The 19,437-nt window shown below is 42.4% G+C and overlaps 1 non-coding gene across 1 annotated transcript; it reads right to left on the bottom strand.

Moving 5' to 3' along the window:
- Nucleotides 1–1,120: 1,120 nt before the first annotated feature.
- Nucleotides 1,121–1,227, bottom strand: LOC131828319 (U6 spliceosomal RNA). The gene has a single exon (XR_009352344.1). It is a non-coding gene; the product is annotated as a U6 spliceosomal RNA (small nuclear RNA).
- Between the last annotated feature and the right edge of the window lie 18,210 nt (nt 1,228–19,437).

Genomic DNA, 19,437 nt, shown 5'->3' with positions numbered 1-19,437 from the left:
CTTAAAAGGTCAAAACCAAATCCATCACAATCCCAGCATTAAGCTAAGCTTAAATGGTAGGGTATTGGTGTGTATTTGCCACAATCCCATAAGGAAACTAGACTGTTTTCATGTCTATCTCAGTACATCTTTCTCACTCTACCATCTTTCCCGTCTTCACTCCAGCCGGTTGTGAAAACAAGACAGTTACGGAGTCCGGTATGCACTGATGGCCACGCAGGACGCTTCTGGGTGTGAACCAGACTGGGCATGACTCATTGAAAGCCAAATGTTTGAATGGAAAGCTCCCCCTAAAATGACACAAACGCAAATATTTATAAACATGTTCAAAAGCATTTTGGGACTCTTGGGAGGAGGGGTAAAATACCACCACCACCCATTCTTAATTACACCTTTTTGATGAAACATTGCTTTGCTATCATCGTGCTGACCCAAGCTTTAAGACGTTCAGAAACGAGGTCACTATAATTGGTAGGACTGGCCTGACTCACAGTATTTCTTATTTTGAAATATGATTCTATTTTGATAACTTCAGCCCAATCTGTATTTCAAATGCATCAAAAATTCATGTGCTACTTGTGAAAGTTTTCAGTTTCCTATAGATAAGTCTCAATTGCAAGCTATACAGAGTTCATAAGAAAAGAGTGGTTACCAATGGAAATTTGTTTCTTTCTGAGCAAATTTGACCTCAAATTGTATAAGCAGATATTCAAATTCTGTACTTTAATGTTGTCTATTGTTTTAAACACCTTTCTTTACTCCTCAAGCAAATAAGAAACAACGGTTTTCATTCTGACAGATATTTTTGGCACACACCAGGTTCTTGTTTAGACTTATTAAGCCTTCGCTTGAGACCCTGGAGCCCATAACTGAGACTATTTGGGGCCCGTGGGAATTCAGCTCCTGTTAGAAACTACCTCTGGAGACAAGGCGGTGGTGGTGGTAGACGTTTGGTGTTTTTCCCATCTGGTCCAGATCTGAAAAGGAACCAGGGGGACAGGAAGTAGTCAGGCCAAGAGGCCAGCCCTCCTGCTAAACCAAGCTGCCTACCCTTTTTCTGTGACCCCCTACAATGGTTTTCTTAGGTTTGTTGGCTTGTTTTATTTATTTCATTTTATTTTAAAATATGGAACACCTCACAGATTTGTGTGTCATCCTTGCCCAGGGGCCATTCTAATCTTTTTGGTATCATTTCAATTTTAGTATATGTGCTGCCTAAGGGTGCACTTGTTGGCATATTTTTAAAAGGACATTGTGGGGTGCCTGGGTAATTCAGTGAGTTAAGCCTCTACCTTTGGCTCAAGTCATGATCCCAGGGTCCTGGGATTGAGCCCTGCATCGGGCTCTCTGCTCAGCGGGGAGCCTGCTCCCCCCCACCCTCTCTGCCTGCCTCTCTGCCTACTTGTGATCTCTGTCAAATAAATAAATAAAATAAAATCTAAAAAAAAAAAATAAATAAAGCACATTGAACCACCAGGCATCACTGATTGAACTCATTAAACTAAGCATTGGTACTCTTTTAGAATTTTGTCTTGCATCCAAAAAAAAAAAAAAAAAAAAAAATGAGAAGTGGTTAGACTAGTGGCTATAAAGAGATATGAATACAGAGGCTAGTATCAAGAAGAGATAATATCACCTTTGATTTCCATATTTGGAACTGGCATTATCTTCTTCTGTAGCAAAAACATCCCGACCAGATTAGTGTATGGAGACTGAGTTATAGATACAGCCCTGCTGCCTTTAGCCAAGATCATGAGAAAATGGGTTCTCTAGATAAATGAATTTCCTAAATTTCTAGAGTTTCCCCCATTAAGCTGCGGAGGAAGATTGAAGGGGTGGGGGCAGTTAAATGAAAGTTTTTACTTTTCCTTCATACTCTTGTATAAAGAATACTTTTTAAAATAAAATTAATACATATTATTTTACTATTTTTAAAAATTTGCTTGGAACTATTTTTACACAACAAATGGGTTATGTATTTCTGACCTCTCAAACAGAGCCAAACTGAGTTTTCTTTTGATGATAATCATCATCATAAAACTCAGTTCTTCTCTGTACTACAAAACCATGATACCCTCAAATAGTCCTGGAGGGTACTGGAAGGCTTACTCTCACACTAAATGTCCTCACTTTAACTTATTTCTCACAAATTTTTTGCTGTCTGCTTTGCTGTGAGATTGTCCGCTGTCTCTTCATCCTGATAGAATGCCACCTGCCTGCCGCAGCCTCTCTCAGCCTCTCTCCTGAATTTAATTTGATGCTCCCTAATTGGTTGACAGGTTGGTAAGTCACATAAACAAACTTGCTAATAGTCCACGTAAAATTAAATTAAATGAGCATAGAGTGTATGCCCAAGGGTCACTCCTATAAGCAATGTACCCCCCCCCAAAAAAAGCTTGAGTACATTCATTTGGAATTTTCAGTCTTATCCTTTCTGTTTGGATCACAGCTGTGGTTCAGATACTAGATGACACTGGACGAAAGAGTTACATGTAAGTGACAAGATGCTCTGCTGTTCTGTAATAAAATGAGTCGCATCCTTTTTCCTTCCCTGTGAAATTGCTCAACAGCTGTCCAGGTAGATGCTTGTGATAGTAAATTGTAGTTGTTCTCATTCTTTTTTTTTTTTTTTTTTCGGCATAACAGTATTCATTATTTTTGCACCACACCCAGTGCTCCATGCAATCCGTGCCCTCTCTAATACCCACCACCTGGTACCCTGACCTCCCACCCCCGACCCCTTCAAAACCCTCAGATTGTTTTTTAGAGTCCATAGTCTCTCATGGTTCACCTCCCCTTCCAATTTCCCCCAACTGCCTTCTCCTCTCCATCTCCCCATGTCCTCCATGCTATTTGTTATGCTCCATAAATAAGTTGTTCTCATTCTTTTTTTAATTTTTTTATTTTCTATTTCTTCATTTTTAAGATTTTATTTATTTATTTATTAAAGATTTTATTTATTTATTTGACAGAGATTACAAGTAGGCAGAGAGGCAGAGAGAGAGAGAGGGAAGCAGACTCCCTGCTGAGCCGAGAGCCTGATGTGGGACTCAATCCCAGGACCCTGAGATCATGACCTGAGCTGAAGGCAGTGGCTCAATCCACTGAGCCATGCAGGCACCCCTATTTATTTATTTTTTTAGATTAAATTTATTTATTTTCAGCATAACAGTATTTATTATTTTTTCACCTCATCCAGTGCTCCATGCAATCCGTGCCCTCTATAATACCCACCACCTGGTACCCCAACCTCCCACACCCCCGCCACTTCAAACCCCTCAGATTGTTTTTCAGAGTCCATAGTCTCTCATGATTCACCTCCTCTTCCAATTTCCCCCAACTCCCTTCTCCTAACTCCCCATGTCCTCCATGCTATTTGTTATGCTCCACAAATAAGTGAAACCATATGATAATTGACTCTCTCTGCTTGACTTATTTGCAAATGACAGTACAGACAAAAGGTTGATATCCAGGATCTATAATGAACTCCTCAAACTCAACACACACAAAACAGACAATCATATAAAAAAAAAAAATGGGCAGAAGATATGAACAGAGACTTCTCCAATGAAGACATACAAATGGCTATCAGACACATGAAAAAATGTTCATCATCACTAGCCCTCAGGGAGATTCAAATTAAAACCATATCGAGATACCACCTTACACCAGTTAGAATGGCCCAAATTAACAAGACAGGAAACAACGTGTGTTGGAGAGGATGTGGAGAAAGGGGAACCCTCTTACACTGTTGGTGGGAATGCAAGCTGGTGCAGCCTCTTTGGAGAACAGTGTGGAGGTTCCTCAAGAGATTAAAAATAGAACTTCCCTATGACCCTGCAATCACACTCCTGGGTATTTACCCCAAAGATACAGATGTCGTGAAAAGAAAGGCCATCTGTACCCCAATGTTTATAGCAGCAATGGCCACGGTCACCAAACTGTGGAAAGAATCAAGATGCCCTTCAACGGACGAATGGATAAGGAAGATGTGGTCCATATACACTATGGAGTATGATGCCTCCATCAGAAAGGATGAATACCCAACTTTTGTAGCAACATGGAGGGAATGGAAGAAATTAGGTTCTCATTCTTTAGGTGCGTTGAAATGATAGCCCTAAACATGCTGCCAGTTCCAGGACAATATTTTAAATTAGCAATAATTGCCAGCATTTGGGTAGGCATTCATTTATAGTAAATGTTCTCAAGTGTGATAAATGCATATTTGGCCTTTGTGCTTGGTTCCTGACATAGAGCTTCTACCCTCAGAATTTCCTGAAAGACTGTAGGGGCACCTTTTGTCATTCCTAAGACCTTTTCAACCACACCAGAGTGATATATGCTAATGGCACGACTCTTGGTATGCCCGTAGGTAGCTTTGGGTGAGGGCTGGTTCCCAGAGGAGCCAACCTTGTTAGTGAGTTAGAACTTCTGGCCCCATCCGGCTGACTCCAGGGAGGGGAGAGAGAAGCTGGAGACTGAATTAATCATCAGTGGTCAATGACTTACTCAGTGATGCCTGTATAAGGCAGCCTCCAAAGAAACCACTAAATGATCAAGCTGAGTGCTTTGTGATGGGTGAACACCCAGCGGTGTTGAGAGGGTGATGTGCCCAGGCCCGAAGAAGGCATGGAAGCTCTTTGCCTCCTCCCCACCTTCTATTTTGCCCAAGCAGGCTTTTGGCTCTTCCTGAGTCGTATCCTTTGTAATAAACCAGTAAACTGCAAGCAAACTGTTTCTGTGAGCCATTCTAACAAGTTATGGAACTTGAGAAGGGGCTCATGGGAAATAGCCTGACCATCAGAACTATGGTTGGCCTGGGATTTAGGATTGGTGTCTGAAGTGGGGGCAGTTTTGTGGGAATGAGCTCTTAACCTGTCTACTAACTCTGGCAGTTAGTGCTAGAACTGAATTGTAGGACACACAGTTGGTGTCTGGGGAGTTGAAAAATTCACTGGCGTAAGGAAAAAAACCTACACAATTAATGTCAAAAGTGTTGTGAGTGAAAAACTGCTCACCAGGCTTTTGTGATCTCAAATGTTTGAATATGTATCAGGTTTGCCAAATCCATATGAAAAAAAAAAGGCATACATGTAGGTTCTCGTCTACTGGGTCGATCAGACAAGACTCAGCTGACTCACAGATACATGGAAATAGATCAAACAAGTAGCATGTGTTTGAAAGGAACATTTTAGTTAGACAGGGAGTGGGGATTTTTTGACAATCGTTCTGAATGTGAGTCAGAGTGTGGGTTTGTGTGGGTGAGTGTGTGGGCAGATACATCTGTGGGTGTCAGAAAGAGACAGCCGAGATAGATGGCGGGAGTTGTGTAGCTAGTAAAATGACTGTAACAGTAAAGTAAAATTAAAGATACAGACCTTCGTGGAGGCTTTAAAATAGTTTTAGCTAAACAATGTCAGCAGAAGGTTTATTTAAAATAGACCAATCGCTTCCCACAAAGAGTTTAAATTACCTTACATAATAACAGGCAGTCTTCATTTACCACTTACTTGAAATTTGGTAATTACCACAAGCGAAATCTTATCTTATATTCCTGGTAGCCAAAACTTTTTTAAAATGGGAAAATTGAAATAAATTGGGCAAATTGCTTATCTAGAAAATGACCTTCAGCTGTTCCTAGCATGAGGCATGACGGCAAATAACTTGCAAAGGAAAAAGAAGCTAAAATGGGTACTAGGGTAATAAAAATTCTATCTACAGCTATAACAAGATGATTTCTGATATACTCACCCACATGCAGGAATTGGGTAATTCAAAAGTATGAAAAGAGAGGGAACTGGTGTTATAATTTGTTATAATTGCTTGCCTGGTTTTATCTGGGAGAGTGATGTCAGTGATGCGGAGTTTGTGCACAGAGACTCCATTTAACAAGAAATTTGGATTCTGTTTCTGGCAATTCCATTATCGCATCAGGATTCTGCTAAGTGTGAACGTATGGGCAAGTCCAGAGCCCACAAAGCTATTTGGAATATCACCTGAAACTAAGGCAATTGATTCCAGAATGACAGAGTTGATGGACAAACACGCAAAGTGTAGGCAGAATCATTCAATACGCAGCTCACATATTTGAGCCTCTATGACGTGCTTCCTCGCTGAAATCACAACCCGCATCTGCCCTCCAGGAGCTCAGCCCTTGAACTAAACAGTTAAAGAAGTGGGTGGGCATTGTTTGTGTTAGGTGTCAGTACGTACAGGTTAATGGAGGAAACGATTATTAATTCTTCATTCACTCACAGTGATTTTCTTTCCAAAACAGAAATACATTTTTCTAATTACAAAAGTAATACAAGTTCATTATAAGAGAATTAAGATATGATAGAAAATATCATTCACTGATTTAAGAGAATTCATTTAAAGCTACTAGACACTAAAGGAGCAAAGGGTCTGCTTCATTTTATAGTCTCTCTTTGCAAACTAACTTCTCCACTCCTTGCCATGTATCACTTTTCATTAGGAACTGGTGGAAATGAAGTGACACAAGGTACTGGCCTAGCACAGCAAGAGATCCGACTCACTCTCTGTCCTTACTACCTTTTTGTCTCTGCGCCATTAGTGATTCTCACATAGCGTAAGTGTAATTTAAATTTATTTCATAAGCCCCTTGGGGCTAGAAAAATCCAAAAAACCCCATCTGCCTCTTACTTGTGTTGGGAAGATCATCCTGCACCGGGAAGGGAGCTCTTACCTTTCTCCATTCTGAAGTCCTAGTCATTACCTCACCTTTTCCCTCCTGGCGGGGAAATCAGATCCCGGGCAGCGAGTCTGACGTTGATCAGTGGTGGCCTGAGCCGCTGGTGGGGAGCGTGCCAGACGCAGAGGACTGGGTGAGCCTCGCTCTGGGACAAGACGGGTGTATGCTGCCGTTTTCTGACTCACTGAAACCGCAGCGCTTAACGCAAGGAAGGTTTCATTCTTGCTTGTGCCACGTGTGCATTCCAGATGGGGAGCCCGGGTCGCTCAGGGAGGAGGCTGGCGGGGGCTCTGCCATCCTGTGGCCGCACCAGCTCTCTGGTCACTGCCACGGGGAAACCGACACTAGAATCTCAGGTGGGCTTCGCGATAACCTTCTCAGAAGACAGTCCTGGGCCTTCTGCTCACCTTTCCTGGGCCACATGGTCTTCCCTACTTCAAAGGAGCTAGGAGTGTGGGGATAGATGGGAAGATTGCCTAAAACGGTCTGCGCACTTCTGATCGCAGGCTGACATCATCCCAAATCAAAGGGATATTGCGTTATTTACTTATGTCAAATTTCCACTCCTTTGTCATGAATATTTGAGTGTGAGACGTACGCAGAGGACACCCTACACAGCAGCACAGTTTTCTATACATAATTACTTTATACATAATAGCTTATTTTCCACAATAGGTACCCAAAAGGGAGGACGATACTGTGAAAGAGAAAATAATCCCAATCCCCCCTTTTTTACCACTAATTCCAGTGTGGATTGACTAAAAGCAGCAACAGGCCTGCATTTGTCAGCCTAAGTCTAGCCTTTCTGTAGCAGTTAGTTACCCTCTGGTCTTTCCAAGTCTGGGTAACTCTTTCTTTTGTTTATCTCGACTTTATAGCGTTCCTATAATCTCCATGGCTTAAGACGACAGCATTTATTAATTGCATGTGTTGACAATCCAGCATGGGCATTTGACAAACGGGCTTCTGTGAGGTGATTTAGGGACCTGGGCTCCCCCTTGCTGAGACTTCGGCAGCCTCCGGTGTTCCTGAAGCCTCTGCACCCAGCGGACAAAGGAAGAGAAGTAGGAATACGAATATTTTAAAAGATTTTATTTATTTGAGTGAGAGCACACACAGGAGCAGGGGGAGGGGGAGAGGGTGAAGAGGAAGCAGACTCCCTGTGGAGCAGGGAGCCCTCCACAGGGCTGATCCCAGGACCTGAGCCAAAGGCAGACACTTAGCAGGTGCTCCTAGCTTTTATTTTAAAGTGAAAAATGAAAACCCCTAACATTTAAAACAGAAACATAGAGTTTTAATCCATACACATGTCAAAGAAAAAAACCCAAACACCACCTGGTTACCCACACTGGCTCTACCTTCCAGGCCTCCGTGCCTGAGACCCTGGAGCAGTCCATTGGGGGCGGGGCGGGGGCAGGTGGGTGGGATGGAGGTTGGGGAACCGCGCTCTGGGGAGGCCCTGGTCTCGGTGCCCGACTTAGGCAAGCTGCGGGTGCACGCACAGCCGCGGTTCCTCATTCCTCACGTCCCTCATTCTGACAATAGTCTGCTTTCTTTCCTCTGAGTAGGAAACCTGCAGAGGCAGCTGGCTTGTGGTATTCTGTGTAGGCCTGTGAGTTATATGCAAATCGCATGGGAAGACAGTCAGAATCTTTCCTCAGATGGTCCAAGTCAAGAATATTTGTCTATTTGTCTCAAGTCTGTATTGTGCCTGAAAGAGGGCATGTACTTCGGAGATTTCGCTTACTTAATTTCTTCCAGAATTAAGTTGAGCTGCTGTCAGAAGAGGTTTCAGCTTCTAAAGTTCACTATTCATTTCAGAGTTATCCAGGCATGCATGCTTACAAAAGTTAAATTATTTTCAAAGATAGAATAATTTTTCTACCACAATTGAATTCAAAGCCAGTGAAGAGCCAGAACATGATAATTTCATCTAAGAATCAACATCCTTTATGTTCAAATAATTTGTAATATGGACGTAACAGTCAAATGACAAAAACATTTTTAATTGCATTAGGTAATAAGAATAGTGATTTTATGGGCTGTAGACTTCACTCTGCCAAATCATACATCTCTGTCACACACACACACACACACACACACACACACACATCTCAAATGTTACTAGTATGTTAAAATTATAATACCTATACTTAAAAATTAACAGAAAGTAGTGTACTTTTAAAAATACCTATAATCAGGGGCACCTAGGTGGCTCAGTGGGTTAAGCCTCTGCCTTCAGCTCAGGTCATGATCTCAGGGTCCTGGGATCGAGCCCCGCATCAGGCTCTCTGCTCAGGGGGAGCCTGCTTCCTCCTCTCTCTCTGCCTGCCTCTCTGCCTGCTTGTGACCTCTTGTCTGTCAAATAAATAAATAAAATCTAAAAAAAAAAAAAACCCCTATAATCAAAAATCAAAGCCAATCTTGGTTTTCTACTAAAGACCAAATTTATTCAATCTTTATACTCTTTTCCAAAAAATAGCATAATCTTTTCAAAAAATTACTCTATTAGGGAACTCAGAAAAAACAAAAACAAAAACAGAACACACCAAGATGTCGCTTTGCTAAATTATAACATCTTATACTGGCATAGGCTATTTTTTGGCTTTTCAAAACAGGATGAAAAAGAGGAAGTACTGATAATTGCATGTAATTCATTCTGATTTTACTGGGTAGCAGTAAGGATTATCTTTCTTAACAGAGAAGGTTAAGAGGTCAACTCTCATAGGCATTCAGGATTTCCACTGGCGGTAGAAGGGAATTAGTCCCTGAAGGGAGAAAACAGAGCGTCGGTGCTGGGGTGGGAAGGCCGGGAAAGAAGCTGGAGACAGGGCCCTTCTGTCTCCATCCAGAGCTCCCCGGTAGACTCTCGCTACGTGTGCCATAAGCAACTCTCTGCTAACTACAGCTTTTGCCACCGCAAACGACACCAGAACCAACACAAAAGCCATGTCCTGGGGGGAAGCCTTGCACTCAGGCCTCAAGAACTCTTCGTCTTGAAGATCTCGTCTGTCTTCTCACACGGGCTATTCCCTTCGAGAACCAGCTCTAAGGCTGCTCGGTAGCTCCGGACTCCCCATTGCCAGCCTCTCACGCCCTCAGCTTGACCATCTGTGAAAAGATCTGGGTCCGTATGGGGCTTCCCTCCTCAACCTCGGTCCCTACCTTGGTGCCAGTGCGCCCGGCACCTTCCCACTGCTGTGTGGGAGGAGGCTCATTGTATTTGGGCAGAAGGAAGACACAGAAAGCTCATTGAACTCTCCCGAGAATTCCCCTAAAATTGTGTGGGGAGCAGCCAGAGGGCTGGTGCAGTTACAAAGGTAACTGAGTGCATTGCTTGTTCTCTGACAACCAGAGATTGTATAGTAGCAGGGGAGAGAAAGAGTAAAACTTGGCAACTCAAGCCTTTTCTGATTTGAATCTCTTTGACAAAGAGGCTGTCTGATGCCCTCTTATGACAGCCACTTCTCTTCCCGCTTAGTCACTTCACCGTCCTCCAACCCCTCCCTTCTGCACAACTCTTGGCTTCCAATGCGTGTCTCTTTGCTCACGACCCTGATTCCCCCTCCTATCAATCAGTGAACCCATTTACATGCCCTTGACCCCATTCTCGGTTACATCACGCATTAGGATTTCTGGGTGGTTTTGTGTGTGTAGCATGTAGAACACGCTTTTCAGTAGGTGAACAGGTTCTTTGGTTAACCTGTGTAGCTAGCTATATCACTACATCATGTAATGTGTAGGTATATGCACCAATACAGTGCGTATGGTTGAATTCTGATGGTGACTCATAACCAACCACCTTTATATACAGGTAAGTATGTAGGTATGTACATACCAAGAGGCATGTAACTCTTGTGTTTATCTGGATATCTGTGTTTAGGTACCTGGATTGTGTTTACGCACGTGTAAGTCTGCATCTGTGTACATCTGCATACATGTCTCAAGGCAGAGCCAGTGGCTTCCTATTAAGGAAGCTATCTCCAAATCTTCCTACCTAGGTATGTTACCTTCTCATTTCTGGGGGGAAAATTTTTACTGTGGTTAAAATATATGTAATATAAAACTTACCATTTTAATCAATTTTAAGTGTATAATTCAGTGGCATTAATTACATTCACAGCATTAGATAAATAATCACCACTTCCTAGTCCCAACACCCAAACAGAAACTGTGACTATTAATCAGTAATTCCCTTCTCCCAACCCCTGATAGCCTCTAATCTACCTTCTGTCCCTGTGAGTTTGCCTATTCTAGATGTTTCATAGAAGATATTTCATATTCTTGTATTACATTTAAGTGAACAATTATATAGTTGTCCTTCTTGGCCTGGCTCATGTTACTTAGCATAATGTTTTCAAGTTCATCCATGTTGGAACATGTATCAGAACTTCGTTCCCTTTTTATGGCTGAATAGTATTCCATTATAGATCTATGTCACGTTTTATTTCTCCACTCATTTGTTGATGAACACTTAAATTTTTCTATTTTTTAGCTATTGTGGTAATGCTGCAATTAACATTGGCATACAAATATTTATTCAAGTTCCTGTTTTTAATTCTTTATGGTATATACCTACAAATAGAATTACTGAGTCATGTAGTAGTTTCATGTTTTGCTTTTTGAGGAACCACCAAACTGTTTCCATAATGGCTGCACCATTTTACATTACTACCAGCAACGGATGAGGTTTCCATTTTCTCCACATCCTTGCCAATATTTGTTATTTTCCTTTTGACAATGGCCATATTAATGGGTGTGAAGAGTGATATCTTATTGCGGCTTTCATTTTTCATTTCCCTAATGATCAGTGATGTCAAGCATTTTTCATGTGTTTATTGGCCATCTGTATTTCTTCTTTGGAGAATTTTCTATTGAAGTTCTTTGCCCAATTTTTTTTAATATTTTACTTATTTATTTCACAGAGATAGAGAGCACAGCAGAGGGAGCAGGGCAGAGGGAGAGGACAAAGCAGCCTCGCTGAGCAGGGAGCTGGATGCAGAGATTGATCCCAGGACTCTGGGATCATAACCTGAGCCAAAGACAGATGCTTAGTGACTGAGACAGCAGGGACCCCTCTTTGCCCAGTTTTTAATTGGGTTGTTTTTCATTGTTGAGTTGTAGGAATTCTTTATATACTTTGGATATTAATTCCTCATCAGATATGTGATTTGCAAATATATTCTCCCATTCTGTAGGTTGGTTTTTCACTTTATTGATAATGTACTTTGATATATAAAAGTTTTTAATTTTGATGAGATCCAGTTTATCTCTTTTTTTCTTTCCTTGCTCACTTCTGGTCTTACTTAAGAATCCACTGCCAAATTCAAGATCATGAAGATTTGCCTCTATTTCCTTCTAGGAGTTTTATTGTTTCAGCACTTATATTTAGTTCTCTGACCCATTTTAAGTTAATTTTTCTATATTATGTAAGGTAGAGGTCCAACTTCATCCTTTTTATATGTGGAAGCACTTTTTGTTGAAGAAACTGGTGTTTTACCATTAAGTGGATTTGGTGGCCTTGTCAAAAATCAATTGACCATAGATGCATTGGTTTCTTTCTGAACTCCCAATTCTACTCTATTGGTTCATATGTCAGTTTTTATGCCAGTACCATACCACTTTGATTATTGCAGTTTTATTGTAATTTTTGAAAAATGTGAGTCCTCTTACTATGCTTTTTAAGACTATTTTGGCTATTCAAGGCCCCTTGCAATTCTATATAAATTTGAATATTGGCTTTTCCATTTCTGCAAAAAGGGTGGTTGGAGTTTTGATATAGACTGTATTGAATCTGTAGATCACTTTGGGTACTACTGCCATCTTAACAATATTAAGTCTTACTACCCATGAACATGGGATGTCTTTCCATCTACCTAAGTCTGTAATTTCTTTAAGCAATGTTATGTAGTTTTCAGTGGATAGGTCTTTCACCTTTTGTTTAAATTTATTTCTAGGTATTTTATTTACCCTCTTTCTTTAAAAAAAGATTTTATTTATTTATTTGACAGAGAGATCACAAGTAGGCAGAGAGGCAGACAGAGAGAGAGGGAAGCAGGCTCCCTGCCGAGCAGAGAGCCCAATGTGGGGCTCGATCCCAAGACCCTGAGATCATGACCCGAGCCAAAGGCAGAGGCTTTAACCCACTGAGCCACCCCAGAACCCCTACCCTCTCTTTTGAATTAACTTGAAAATCCTCCCCCATTGTAATAACTAGACTGTAATGTGTCCATAGTGTGTAGAACAGTGCCTAACACAGAGCAGACATTGAACAAATGTTAACTGAATATCAGAATCTCCAAAACCATAGGATTTGGGAACTTAGAGGGAATAAACACTAATGCCAATTTCGCTGTTCTAAAAATAAGAAATGATGTTCAGAGAGGCTAAGTGAATTGCTCTAAACAGCACAGTTAGCTAGTGGTAGAATCAGAAGTTCCTATCTCCTGAACGTTTTCTGTGGCTCAAAATGTAATTATTATATGCCAAGATTCTATCTGCCAGAGTAAATAAATGGGTGTGTTTATAAACTTGGATGCTTGTCTTTGGGTTTGGAGATTTTTTTCACTAGCTAGTTCCCTAGTCTCGGAAATCAATCTTAAATACCTGGGGTACCTACAAAAGTAGCTTACATTTAAGACCAAAGAATAATGTATGATTTCAGCAAACGAGGTTATTCAAATGGATATGTAACTCAGTTCATGGTTACCTGGAGACATGCATCTATGAGGGTATCATACATGAAAGTCTAGGAGTGTATGTGTGTGTGTGTGTGTTTGTGAGAGAGAGAGAGACGGTTGAGTTTCATTTTGGAAATGAATTTTAGAGCTTTCTATGCTGAGAACAGATGATCTTCTACTAGACTTTATCTCCTAAAGAAGTTTTCTCATTATATGGAATTATGTCCATTTAGAGAAAGAATGGTGAAAAGACAAAAGATATGACAAAAACTATGTCCTTGTTTACAAACTAAGGTATTCCTTAATGTGTGCGGTGTTTGTTTGTTTTTTCCTTAAATAAGAACTGCTTGTCAGCTATTTGGCCCTCTCCTGAGATAAGAGTCAATCTGTCTGGGACAATGTATAGTTTTGCTTTATTCTGGCCCTTTTTCATAGCTGGTCAGTCCTTAGGTCATTTTCTTACTTCTCCTGTTACAGGTTTCTCCTAGAACCTTCCAAAGATGGTCAGTAATCATGGGTCTAGGGATTGTTTCTGAGTCAGTGGTGCAAGACCAGCAGCTCTCCGGCTCTGGGATTTGGGATCTGTAGAAGAGAACGGTTAGTTGCCTACTCTATGTCCTTTTCCTTATTATGAGCTCCCCAGGTTTGCTGTGGGTGATAAGGTACTTAGGAAAAACAAACAAAAAGCCCCCAGAGGAGCGAAGATGACATTTCCCATTTTTGCTTGCATCTAGAGGTTATCATCAACCCAGCTTTGGACAATTAGTTTTGGACAATTAGTTTTTCGATGGGGCCTTCAGTAAAGGTCTTTAAAACGGACCTAACAACTAACAGATACCTTTGGCTCTGTGTACTGTGTCCTTCTTCCTGGCTGGATTCTAGAGCTGATGCTAGAAGTGGAGCAGTCCTCTTGTAACTGTGGCAACCTTAAGAGAAAGGTTACCATGTCACAGAGATACAAACACTGACATCACCAATGCTCACTGCCACCTACCTCTTTTTATACAAGAAAAACCCCTTATTTGTTTAAACCATTGACTTTGGAGTCTCTTCAACCAGCAGCCCAATCGAATTCTTAACTGAAACAGAAACTTAAAGAGAAAGATGAGATAATTTGAGTCAATGGACTCCTATGTATCTTGTTGGTAAATCACATTTAGAGCAAACATTATGGAGGAATTCTAGATAGCCAACGTAACAGGAGCGGAATGTAGTAGAATAGCAATCTCTCACCTCTTCCCTCCACAAAAAGCACAAAGAGCAACAAGATCAAATAACACTACATATGCCCATGTCTTCACAATAACTAGAAAACAGAATGTCCGAACTTCAAAATAAGTGTCCGTAGAAAATAAACACTGAGCCCGGCGAGTTGTCCCCACGCTCCTGACGCAAACCCCTCTCGGGAAAACAAAGTCAGTTTGAGAAAAACTGTGCAGAGTTTAGAAAAGGGGAGCTAGTGGTGGATTTAAGATTGATGTAAAGCCACCAACCGAAAGAGAAAGTCCACTTAGTTTTGAAAATACTGAAAAAACATGCTGATAGATCAGAGCGCTTACTACAGGGACGGTATCTAGCAGTGCGTGTGAAGTGCAAGGGGCCAGTCTTGGAAAGACAGACTTTTAGGCAGAAGGGTCAGAAGAAGGTAGAGGTGGCTTTCAGGAATTATGCAGGGTAAGGGGAAAAAATTTGAGGGGCAAATTTAGGAAACTATCAGACCCCCCTCCTCTAAGATGGAAGGGGGCAGGCGCCTGGGGGGCTCAGTGGCTTAAGCATCTGCCTTCCGCTCAGGTCATGATCTCGGGGGCCTGGGATTGAGTCCCGCATCGGGCTCTCTGCTCTGTGGGGAGCCTGCTTCCCCCTCTCTCTCTGCCTGCCTCTCTGCCTACTTGTGATCTCTGTCAAATAAATAAATTAGATCTTTTTTAAAATGGAAGGAAGCATAATCTCTTTTCCTATCAATCCTTTTCCATAAAATAATAATCAATTTTAAAAAAAGAAAAGAAAAAAGAAACGTACTTTGCTACACTGACAGAAGAGGGCGCTCTTGATCCGGAAATCTTGCAACCACCCCACCGTTCAGCCCTGCCCAGGGAGATGCACCTCAGTCTTCCTGCAAGCGACATCATTAACATAAAAATAAAAAGAATCTAAAAATTAAAAATATTTTAAAAAGACAAAAAGAATCCAAAAAATTCAACTCATAAAACTCCTCTTCCAAATAATGTCAAAGTGGGAGAAAATTCACCAACTGTAACACAACTCTCCAAACTGAATTATGTATCCTCAAACAAGCATTTAGGAATATGAGAAACAGTAACAGACAAAAAACCAGGAAGAAATGAGACAGTCGATTGAACTCAGGAAAGAAATAGAGTAAGTATCAGACCGCATTACCTGTAAGATTTGAGATATTTGCACTAATGATGAAGTTCTAGAACCTAGGTGAGGTTCGGTGGGCTGAGGTCCGGAGCTGATGACCAAGAAAGAATTCTTGAGACATCTTTGGTGCAAAATGGTGGTTTATTAGAGCACGGGGACAAGACCCGTGGGCAGGAAGAGCTGCTGCCCCGGGTTGTGAGGGTCGGCATGTTATATGCCTTGCGGTTGGGGGAAGGTGAGGGAAGGGAGATTTCAACAGAGTTCTCACATGCGAGGGACGGCCTGCAAGGTGCCGGGGGAGGCCTTGCCCTTGTGGCCTGATCAATGTCGTCTTTAGGTCAGGCATTCACATCAAGATAGTTGGGAGATCCTTGGTGCGGTGTTATGATCCTGCTGTCATTCACCTTCCCTTCTACCTCAGCCTCCTCCAGTTTACGGTGGGAGGGAGACATGAGGGCTTCAGGAACCGAGAGTTATTTGCCTCTGGAAATTTGTGCTACTGATAAGGCAACCTCCCTGTTTAGGTCTCTAGGACATCTGTAGAGCAAGGGAGATTGCTGTCCTGCAGGATTGCGATCCCTGCAAGTCAACTAGTTATCGTTGTATGGCAGTCAGGGGTGCCTGAGGAAGGCCACACATAGGGAGGGGAGCGGGTGGAGAGGGGGGTGCAAGGCGCCAGCTTCTGCTCTGTCCTCAGCCGGCCTCCTGCTCCCTCATCACTAAGACACTGAATATACATATATACATACACGGGCCATCTTTCAAGGTACATTGAAATGATTTCTCCACTGTGTAGTTTTCAGACTGCGTCCTTGGAGGGTATGCCCTTTGAGACTTGTCTGCTGTTATTGCTATTATCACCATTATTGGCAACTGGTTGCTTGAGGACAGCAGGGGAGGGGAGGGAATCCTAAGAAGTTTGTCTAGAGCAAAACTACCGAGTTTATCCCACGGCCCACCTCAGCCCAGGCTTGACTTCATGGAAGAGGAGATTGAGATTCAGCGAGGTTTTCAAAGTGGCCCAAAGCCAGTTAGTGACAGGGCGATGGAAAAAGGCTTCCTTTCCTTCTCTCTTTTCTTCCTCTCGCTTCAGAAGATGAGGAATAGTTCCTCCCCTGAATCCACCTTCCAAGTCCCTCCAGGGGCTATGAGGTCTTCCTCAGCAGGATCTCTCTTCTATATTCACGCTCCGTTTTCCCGACCTGTCCCACCGAACAGAAGCCAAGTGCCCAAGTCACTCTCATTTTCAAAAGCAAATAAACCAAACCATCTTCCCTTGATTCTGTCATCCCTGATTTTCTTCTTCTCAGTAATACTTCCAGGGGGAACCCGGTGGCACAGTCGATTAAGTGTCTGACTCCTGATTTTGGCTCAGGTCATGATCTCAGAGTCCTGGGATTGAGCTCTGCGCTGTCCTCTGAGCTCCACAGAGTCGGCTTGAGATTTTCTCTCTCCCTTTGCACCCCCGCCCCCTCCACTCATGCACACACAGACACACACTTTCTCTCTAAAATAAATAAAAGCAAAATCTTTAAAACTTCTGAAAGTGAACTGTACTAGTTGTGAGCTCTTCCTCCGCACTCATTCTTCAAACTCTAGCTCTCTGTTCTGAAAGCTGTCTAGTTCCCTGTCGGTTACTATCATTTAGACACTCTTACTCCCTGTCTTCTTAGATCTATAATCTTCTTTCCTTAGGCAATTCTCAACTAATCATTCTCCTTTTCTGCCTTGTCTTACCCCCTTTTACTCATAAGCACATCCTAAAGTTCTCCACTACCTCCCCTTTTTCCCTCACAGCTACAAATTGCAAATACACGTCTCCAAGCCCAGCAGCTTCTTGGGTACCTCTCCCAAGTGGCCTACTAGATACCACCCCTGGGTTCCAGAAGTTACCTGGCGCTCAACATACCTGAAACTGAACTTCAAGCCCTCTCTATTCCGCCTCCTCCCAACCTCCAGTCCAGCCTCACACGGCTCTTTTTACGTCTCCTTTCTCTTCTGCACCAAATCATTCAGAAATTCAACTAAAAACACTGAATATTTCGTATGTGCAGGGACTGGTTACGGGACTGGGGAGAGGAAGTGAATAAACCCACTTTCCACATTTGTGCTTAGAGACTCAGGGAAAACCTGTCCGATGAGCACATCCAACTCTCCTTCCGACTCACAGTCATGCCTCTCACCCCCATTGTCACCTCCAAGCTCAAGTCATCGTTACCTCTTTCTTCGACAAATAAAGGAGCCTCTGAAACTAGCCTAGCTGAGCTGAGTTGGTCTCTGTATTCCTTGCACGGTTTTCTAGTTTAACGTATCATTTCTGTTTTGATGTTTCCCTCTAGATGGAACGCCCTCCTTGAACGCTCGGTGCTATGCCTTTAAGGCTCATCTCAAAGTCCAGGCCCTCTCTGATGCTTTCCCGACGTCCTGAGCCACGAGTGGATCTTCTTTCTCTGAACTCATGCGGACTTGCCCTCTGCATCTGTGCCTCTCCAGCTGTCCCTCTTGCCAGAGCTGCTGGCTTCACAATTTACGAGTAGAAGGTAGAAACCTGTTTTATGTGATAGAAAGGCATATCAGTGATCAGCTTCAAGAGAAATTATTCCACCACTAGTTTATTTGTATAATACCTCTCCTTCCTTCCTTCCTTCCTTTCTTTCTTTCTTTTTCTTTTCTTTTTTTTTTTACTTTGATAAACTAAACTGTTAGAGAAGCTGAATAGGGTGGCTTTGTCCAGTGCATCAAAGGAAGCCATGTGTGACTTCAAGAAAGTCACGTAAGTTCTCTGGACCTCAGTTTTGTTATCTAGAAAACTGAAAAACTGTACTAAATGATTTTCAGTGCTTGTACAGCTCTAATTTCCTATAATCAAGGTTTTGAGGGGATTTGTCTGTTGATAGACTAATCCAACGTCTATTCCCAGCCCCTCCCCTTTTCCTGTCTTCTCTGTAGAAGCTGGAAAAGCTAGATATCCTCTTTACTAGCCTTCGTGTGGTTAGCACTGGCTACGTAAGGTAGTTCTGCCCCACGAGATCTAAGCAGAACTCTATTACGAGGAACTCTGAGAAGCCATTTGCTTTTCAAAGGAAAGAGATGACATTGCTCCCAGGGTAGGCAGAGTTCTCAGATGGCCTCTTGGTGTCCAGGCCCTGTAGAGTCCCCTCCCTTTGAGTATGAGGAGCCACGGGACATCGCCGTATGATTATGTTACCAACTGGTGGACTGTGAGTCAGTCAAAAGGAAGGTTATCCTGAGTGGGCCTCACGTAATCAGGCAAGCTTTTTGAAAGAAATCATTTCCTGCCAGACTCTTAAAAGAAAACAGACAGCAATGGTGTGAAAGGCTCAGGAGCAGCCTCTAGGAGCTGAGAGCCTCAGTCGTAGGAACTGAATTCCACCATCAGTGAGCCTCAAGGAGGACCTGGACCTCGGAGGACACACAGCCCCGCTGACAGCTTGATTACAGTCTAGTGATTCTCTGAGCAGTGAATTCAACCAATGACTAGAGTCCTGACCCATAGAAACTGTGAGATAACAAATTTATGTTGTGTTAAGTTCCTAAATTGGTGGCAATTTGTAACAAAACAGTGGAAAACTAATACACCTCCTTTTCACATAATCTCAAAAGCTGAGTGCTTAAAAAACCATCTTGTTATCATAAAGGAAA

This window comes from Mustela lutreola, chromosome 3, assembly GCF_030435805.1.
Source record: "Mustela lutreola isolate mMusLut2 chromosome 3, mMusLut2.pri, whole genome shotgun sequence".
NCBI classification, from domain to species: domain Eukaryota; kingdom Metazoa; phylum Chordata; class Mammalia; order Carnivora; family Mustelidae; genus Mustela; species Mustela lutreola.
This window is presented reverse-complemented; position numbering and strand designations above follow the sequence as displayed.